This window comes from Chiloscyllium plagiosum, chromosome 2 (assembly GCF_004010195.1).
Source record: "Chiloscyllium plagiosum isolate BGI_BamShark_2017 chromosome 2, ASM401019v2, whole genome shotgun sequence".
Lineage (NCBI taxonomy): Eukaryota > Metazoa > Chordata > Chondrichthyes > Orectolobiformes > Hemiscylliidae > Chiloscyllium > Chiloscyllium plagiosum.
In genome coordinates, this window is record NC_057711.1 from 62,798,756 (window position 1) to 62,807,085 (window position 8,330).

The following is an 8,330-nucleotide window of genomic DNA, read 5'->3' on the forward strand; positions in this document are numbered from 1 at the left end:
AATCTGTTTCTTCACATCTCTGCTGCTATTGGGGGGCCTATAGTAAACACCCAACAAGGTGACTGCACCTTTCCTATTTCTGACTTCAGCCCATACTACCTCCAAAGGCAGATCCCCCTCGAACTGCCTTTCTGCAGCCGTTATACCATTTCTAATTAGCAACGCCACCCCTCCTCCTTTTTTACCACCCCCCCTAATCTTACTGAAACATCTGTAACCCAGGAACCTCCAACAATCATTCCTGTCCCTCTTCTATCCATGTTTCTGTGATGGCCACAACATCATAGTCCCAAGTACCGATCCACGCCTTAAGTTCACCCACCTTATTTCTGATACTCCTTGCATTGAAGTATACACACTTGAGCCCATCTCTGTGTCCGCAAGTACTCCCTGTCAGTGCTACCTTCTCCACAGCCTCCCTACATTCTTGGACACCCTGAAAAACAGCTAACCTACTTGCTGGACTACAAGTCCGGATCCCATCCCCCTGCCAAATTAATTTAAACCCCTCCCCCCGAAGAGTGCTAGCAAACCTACCTCCCAGGATATTGGTGCTTTCTGGTTCAGGTGCAACCCATCCACATTTACCACATTATACTCCAACTGCCACTCACTTAACCTGTCTATATTCCTTTGCAGATTCTCTACTTCCTCTGGATAATTTACTTTTATAACTGTATTGGTATTGTGAGAAAATGTAGCTACCACAATATCACCATGGAAACCTGTCTGGTCACCTAAAACCTGAACGATGAGTTGAGGATTTAATGCCAGCAGCTAGCTCTGATGGTCACTAATTGTAATGTAAGTAATGTTTTAGTTTATTCTCAGCATGATTTAGTTATTCATATTTTCTAGTTAAACATACAAATGAGATTCATGACAAGTGTCCTCAGAATAAAATATTAAAAATCATGGGTTGAGAAAAATAAAAAAAAAAACATTTTGAGTGTTTTAACAAATATATACTTTGTCTGGAGACAAAAAAAAATGAGGAGAACACATAGTTGAATTGTTAATGGTCCAGCATATTGTGCTGCAATGCAACCTCACACCCACAGTTCTTGACACAGCAAGCTCTCATTCTTGGCTATATCAAGAGGGTACAGCTGCCAAATCGACATAACTGCTTTCTCAGTGTGAGGAAGTGAAAAATCACAGATAGGTCACCCTGAGATGCTGCTGATGCTTGATTAAAAAACAACATTGGCAGAAAGCCTCTTTGTAGGCTGGAGAACTTAAAAAATGGATTGAAAAGTAGGGGAAAATGTTGGAAAAAAAAATCAGCACAATAAATAAAATCGGGTGTGACACAACTGTAAAGCAAAAACATAATGGTAAGAAAGCTTTTTGATTAGGGATAACATCATATTGCATCAAAAGTGCATTAGGGATGCCAAAATATTCCTATCCTACCAGGGAAAGACGCAACTTTTAATGTTAATCTGAGAAGATGAATAAGTTAACAAATAAAGTAGGGAGAACGTTTGGAAAAAAGCTGGCCACATAAGACTTACGCTCAGTATAAAATTTAATAGAATGAAAATGCAATGGATGTGGTATTTAAGAAATTTTTAAAAGTATTTGGTCAGGCATTCATATGTTACATATAATAAAGATAACTCATGAAATAAGAGGAGTATAACCTTGTGTTAAAGATGATTGGAAAGCAGAAGGCAAATGAAAGAAATAAAAGAGAGTTTGTCATACTACAAAGATTTGATGAGCAGTTTAGGCATAAACCAAAGAGAGAAGCAGAGAGAATGAGCTGATTTTATTGGTTGTGGCAAGGAGCCTATGCACCTACCTGTTTGCTAATTGTCATGATCAGGGAGGATTTCTCATCTCTGATTGTTGTTGAACAATCAGAAGAATTGCTAGGCTCTGGAGTGAAGGTGGGTAAACAAGGGAGGCCTGGTTGAACAGTCAGATGGGTCAGTTTAAAGAACAGGTCAGAATATGTGCTCATGGCTGGCCTTTGTCGATGCTCTGTCTCCCCAACCCCCAACACATTACCAAGGCAGGCTCTGGCATAGCCACTGTAGCACTCTGCAGGTTAAATAGCCACAGTGGCAGAATAAAGCCCCGAATGTCGTCAAGTAACATCAAGGTGAGAGGAATGTATCAATTCTGTGTTTTTGAAAATGTATTTTTGGGATGTAGGCATCACTGGCTGGAACAGCATTTATTGCCTGTCCCAAATTGCCTCGGGAAGGCAGTGGTGAGCTGCCTTCTTGAACGGTTGCAATCCATTTAAATTTGGTCAATCCACAATGTCATTAGGGACAGAATTCAGCATTGTGTGCATGTTTGAAATGTGCAGAGGAGGCAAATCATGACATCAATCAGTGTATAGTGGATGATTTGATCAAATTTGACACCAGTTCTTTTACTTTAGTGCTCAGTGTTCCAGACAATGGCCCCCTTTAACCTTTCACCGCTATACATACGTGACACTATTTAAAAGAATAATCAATTATTTTTAGTTTTACTGATCCGTTTCTACCACTTGTTGTGATTAATGAAATGTTTGATGGTTCAAAGTTGCTATGTTCCACATGGGGTGGTATGTCAAGTACTGAAGGACATTTTCCTGACTTTCAGGATTCTGTTCAAACCGCTTGCTCCCAGATGTATGTTCAATATTGTACATTTTCCTCAGGCAACTGCAAGACAGGCCAGGGTAGTATAGAGCAGGAGGAGAGGGAGAGGGGCTCACAGCAAAAGGCCAGATCTGCCTGAGGCATCTGGGGAGCAACCCGTGCATCTGAACCGGAGTGCGGAACAATGGGCTGAATTCCTTCATTGTGTTAGGAAGAATGACAGCCAGACCATTTACTCATGGGGGAAGTCTTGTGCCAGTCTCCTGGAAGTGGGAAAAATGCCCCTAAGTCACTGTATTTTAGTGTACCTCAGGGAAGGGTATGGATTACACAGAGGCAAAAGGCTTTTAATTTAGAAAGCCCCATATGTTGGCACAGTCTATGGGCTAAAGGGCCTGTTCCTGTGCTGTACTGTTCTCTAACTAAAATGGAGGCCACATAACAACATCTGTTCCATTTGCTAATGGCCACTTGGGCACTCTATGGCTGATTGAGGGACCTGGTATCAGGAGGACGGGTATTTAATGAATGTCACCCCCTGCCCTTAGATCTGAATCCTCTTCTATACTCTCTCCTACAAGCCCCATCTTTGACCTCTCCCTGTAGTCTGGGGTCTCTCCGGTACCAGCAGCTGCAGATGGCAATGACATGTAGCCAACTTCTGATTGGCTGGCATCTCCTAATGAATGAGACTGTTGCTGCCTGGACCTCAGTAACAGGGAAGACCTGATGCAGTTAATTATGTGCCTGAAGATATTTAATTCCACTAGGCCTCCCTCACAGAATTGACAGGGATACTCTGCTGATTCCCAAGTCTGTTCGCCTGACAAAATCCCAGCTAATGCGTTAGACTCCTTTGCTTCACATTGAACATCATTAGCTTGGAGTGCTGTTTCTCCATTGATGCTTTTTCTACAATGCCTCTCTGCTAGTCTGTTCAAGCACTTGCAAGTGCTAACTAACTGTGTATAGTTTTTAAAGCAGTAACCTCTTTAAGGCTTAAAACTCTCTTGACCTTCTGGAAGTTTTTCACTTGGAATCAATGGAATTTTTAAATTAGCTTAGTATCGCATAAAAAGAAGGAAAATAATAGGCCATTCAGCCCCTCAGGCCTATCCCACAATTCAATATCATCATGACTGATCTGCCTCAGAACTCAATGCTTTTTCATTTCAACTCTTCAAAATTTTTGGCTCTCCAAAATTTCAATAATCTGTCTACCTCCTCTCCAAGGGGTTTCTGTGATCTAACTTCTCTAACACTTTGGAGTAGAGAATTCCAGACATTCAGTGCCATCTGGGAGAAGAAATTCCTTTGCATTTCGGTGTCAAATGTGTGTCCCCTTATTCTGTGACTACATCCTTTAGTTCAAGATTCTTCCACTAGTGGAAACATTCTCAGCATCTAACCTGCCAAGCCCCTTCAGAATTTTGAATAATTCAATAAGATCACCCCTCATTCTTCTAAATGCAAATTAATTCTTAATGAGTTATCCTTTCATCCAGGAATCAGAGGATTGATTTATTTTTCAAACAGCCTCCAACACCTGTATCCTTTTTCAATGCAGGACCAAAACTATACACAGTTCTCCAGGTATAGCCTCACCAATACCTTGTACAGTTGGAAGAAGACTTCCCTGTTTTAAAATTCCAAACCCTTAGCAATAAAGACCAAATTCTATGTGGCTTCTAAATTACTTCCTGTACATGCTAAGTTTATCATGCACAAGAACATCTAAATCCCTTTGCATTTTTGGAGTCTCTCTCCATTTACATAAAAGTCTGTCTTGTGGATCTTCCTACCAAAGTGCATGACATCACACTTTCCGACATTGAACTCCATCTGCAATTAGTGAGTTTTGAGAAGATTTGTATCATTATCACTAGTAGTTGAGTTGAAAGATGTGGTGCTGGAAAAACACAGCAAGCCAGGCAACATCCAAAGAGCAGGAGATCAACATTTCGGGCATAAGCCCTTCGTCAGGACGTCGATTCGTCAACTCGTCGATTCTCCTGCTCCTCGGATGCTGCCTGGCCTGCTGTGTTTTTCCAGCACCACATTTTTCAATTCTGGTACTCCAGCATCTGCAGTCCTCACTTTCTCCTCATCATCACTAGTATCCTTACATAGAGATGAGGAAGGATACCACTGATTGGGACAACACATCCATCCTAAGATAAGCCAAACAGCGACACGCATGGGAATTCCAAGAAGCATGGCATTCCAATTGGAACTCTGTCAACAAACACATTGACTTGGACCCCATCTACCACCATCTGAGAAAAAGAACAGGAAATAGCATCACCAACACAGGAAATGATACAACCAACACAGGAAGTGACATTGCCAACCCAAGGAAATCTAAATGTATAAATAGGAAGTGGGACATAACACCAGTGCTTACCGGAGGCTCACTGATAATGTTATCTAGTATGGTGATGAAATGTCTGAAAGTGAACCTCTGGCTTAGCGAGGAAACCTACATCTAGATCTATCTGCAATATTTTGCCCACTCACTCAACCTATCTATAATCCCCTTGTAGATTCCTTATGTCCACATCAAATCTGCCCTTTAACCTATTTTTGTATCATCAGCAAATTTGAATTCATTACACTGTCCTCCCTCCTCAAAGTCATTAACATAGAAAATAAATAATTGAGACCCTAGGACTGAGCCTGGTGGCACTCCAGTGAGTATATCTTTCCAATTGTCGAAAAAACCTATTAATCAGGATTCCCTGTCTTCTGTACGTTGATCAGTCCTCAATTCATGCTAATTCATTACCCCTAATATTATAAACTCCTGCCTGGTGCAATAACTTTTTATGTTTCACATTGTTGAAAGTCTTCTGGAAATCCAAATATACCACATTTACTGGTTCCCCCTTTTCAACTCTGCTTGTTGCATTGTCATTACTCTTGCTTTCCAGGTCCAGTTCAGGGGTGTATAATAATTAGGCGAATGTCTCTCCTGTGAAGACCATCAAAGAGTCACTGCAGAGGGCTTGTCCTTGGTGGAATGTTAAGATTAGATTAGATTACTTACAGTGTGGAAACAGGCCCTTCGGCCCAACAAGTCCACACCGACCCTCCGAAAAGCAGACCCATTCCCCTACATTTACCCCTTCACCTAACACTATGGGCAATTTATCATGACCAATTCACCTAACCTGCACATCTTTGGATTGTGGGAGGAAACCAGAGCACCTGGAGGAAACCCACGCAGACATGGAGAGAATGTGCAAACTCCACACAGACAGTTGCCTGAGGTGGGAATTGAACCCGGGTCTCTGGCGCTGTGAAGCAGCAGTGCTAACCACTGTGCCACCGTGCTGCCCAGAAAAAGCTCAACACCGACAGTCACCCTCGAGTGGAATTGAACCCATGTCCGTGGTGCTGTGAGGCAGCAGTGCTAACCACTGAGTCACCAGCTTTGCAAGAATGTCTGTTGAAACAATTGCCTCTGTGCAGAGTTGCCTCTGGTGGGGGTTGACATGATTTGTTTTGACACTTCACCCAGTTTTTGACCATGTATAATAACAGTCCTGTTTTTAAGGATAACTCCCGTGATCACTGGGGAGAGGTCACTGAAATTCCTTATGTGGATTAAATCTCCCCTGAGTACTTTTTTTGAGAACTAGGAAGAACTTTAACTCTGTTGTGTTCCTTTGAGTCCTTTGTTATGGATTTCATCTTCTCTTCAACAGAATGTAATCTGTTCTTGTAGACACTGGACGTGAGATATATTATCTTGTTTACCTGGAACACACATTCTTCCCCTTTTTAGCCAGATGCCAGCCACACAAAAATGCAGCAAGACCTCCTCCAAACCCTTCACATGTGGTAGCTCCTGAGATTAAAACATCACTCAGATAGACTGCCCCTCTGGAAAGCCCTTGGAGGATAGTCTCTGCCACTCTTTGGAAAATGGCACAAGCTGAAGATAACCCAAAGGGCAAGTGAGCGTACTTATACCGTCTTTTGTGAGTATTTAGCATGATGTACTTCTGGGATGATCTTTCAAGCTCCAGTTGGGGGTAGGCCTGGCTCATACTCAATTTAGAAAATATGTGACACCCGCAGCCAGTTGTTCATCAAGTTTTCTGTATGTGGCATATTGTATTTGTGAAAGCGTGAAACATTGTTGACTGTCATCTCATAATCCCACAGAGGCAAATTGAGTTGCCAGATTTTATATATGGGACTATTGCATGACACATTCAGCAATTTAGATGATGCCAAGTTTCTCTAGATGTTCCAGTTCAGTCTCTATGCTGGTACATAGTGCAATGGGACTGGTCGGGCTTTCAAGTATTTAGTTAAGGCCTCTGGGTCAACATAAATTTTGGCCATGGCGCCCGTTAGCTTCCTGAGTTCCTTTTGGAACATTTCAGGGGGATACTTTCCATTTACTTTATATGGAACACTGATACCTATTTTAAAAATATGTTGCCAATCCAGGCAGGTTTTTTAAAGCCAGTCCATTCCCTAAGGTTGGGACCTGGCCCTTGTACCACCATTAAGGGGACTGTCTGCTGCCCCCGTGTAACTGGGGTTACAGTGATCCAATGGCTCCCTCGTGTATGTGGCCAATCTAGCCTTGGTATTTCGCAGATTTAAAGACAAGATGCCCCATGGGAGTTTCCTAAAGGTTTTCTCCCAACAGTAGATATAATGGCACCTCTGGGGTGGCCATTTATCTAGAGTTTTATCTTAATTGGGGCCACTTTGGAAGCAGTGACATAGTTTAGCTGTATAAATTCCTCATCCTTAGTTGATTTATTAGCAAAGCTTTGTCTTGTATGACTTTGCCCTTCAATCTGAGTGATATGCGTTTTGCCTGTGGTCTCTGTTGCTAATTGCCCTTCCTTAGCAACAACTGGAAACCACAGATATTGAACACTGGGAACTTAGCTCTGTAGTATGAGCTAGCCCAAGGTTGAAGATAGTACCAACTAACAACCCCTAAAGCTCCGGGGCCTCCTTTTCTGCATTTTTGTAGGAAAGGGCCAGTTATGTGCCTTACTTGTGGTCCAGATCTGGTTTAGTCAGTAGCTTCCTTTGGAGGCAATATCATTAATTCAACAAGCTAAGCAGTCCCTTGACATTTCCCGAAATGCTCACCTGTAACCTCAGTGTTCTGCCAATTCAAGATGGCAGCAGAGTAAGCCACTCCAGCCAGAGCTCGTCCGCTCCATCTGTTTCTTTTCTCTCTCATGTTCTTTTTTCTCTTCTGTCTTTTTTACTTCTGCCAGCAACCCAGAGTGAAGCAGGGGCATCCCATGACCTGGAGCAGGGACAGTGGCCAGCTGGCCCAGAGCAAAACAGAGACAGCCAATAGCCCAAAGTGGTGTGGGAGTGGCCAGAGGACCTGCAGCGGGGACAGCGGTCAGCAGACCCGGCCCGGAGTGAAGATGGCTACTGGGGTTGGGAACCGGTGGAGCCCTGTCAGACTACGTAGAAGCCCTTTTTTCCTAACCTACACTACATTACAGATATATATATATATATATTTGCTCTATTTTTTGTACCTAAGATTTCTATCTCTGTACTTTGTACCTATGTCATGTGTTGGCAACATTGTATTCCTGTTCCTCAGTAACTTGAGTACATGTGATAATAAATCTAATTCTAAATTCTTCTAAATTCTAATTTGTGCTGTCTCATCAAAAATTCACTAATTAGTTCCCTAGATGTTCTATTTTCCATGTTAAACCCATAACACTG

General features: G+C 42.4%; 1 long non-coding RNA gene across 1 annotated transcript; it reads left to right on the forward strand.

Annotated features, from left to right (window-relative positions):
• Positions 1–648: 648 nt before the first annotated feature.
• LOC122565519 lies at positions 649–8,062 on the forward strand. Its single transcript, XR_006316199.1, has 3 exons — positions 649–804; positions 6,391–6,586; positions 7,859–8,062. It is a non-coding gene; the product is annotated as an uncharacterized LOC122565519 (long non-coding RNA).
• Positions 8,063–8,330: the final 268 nt, after the last annotated feature.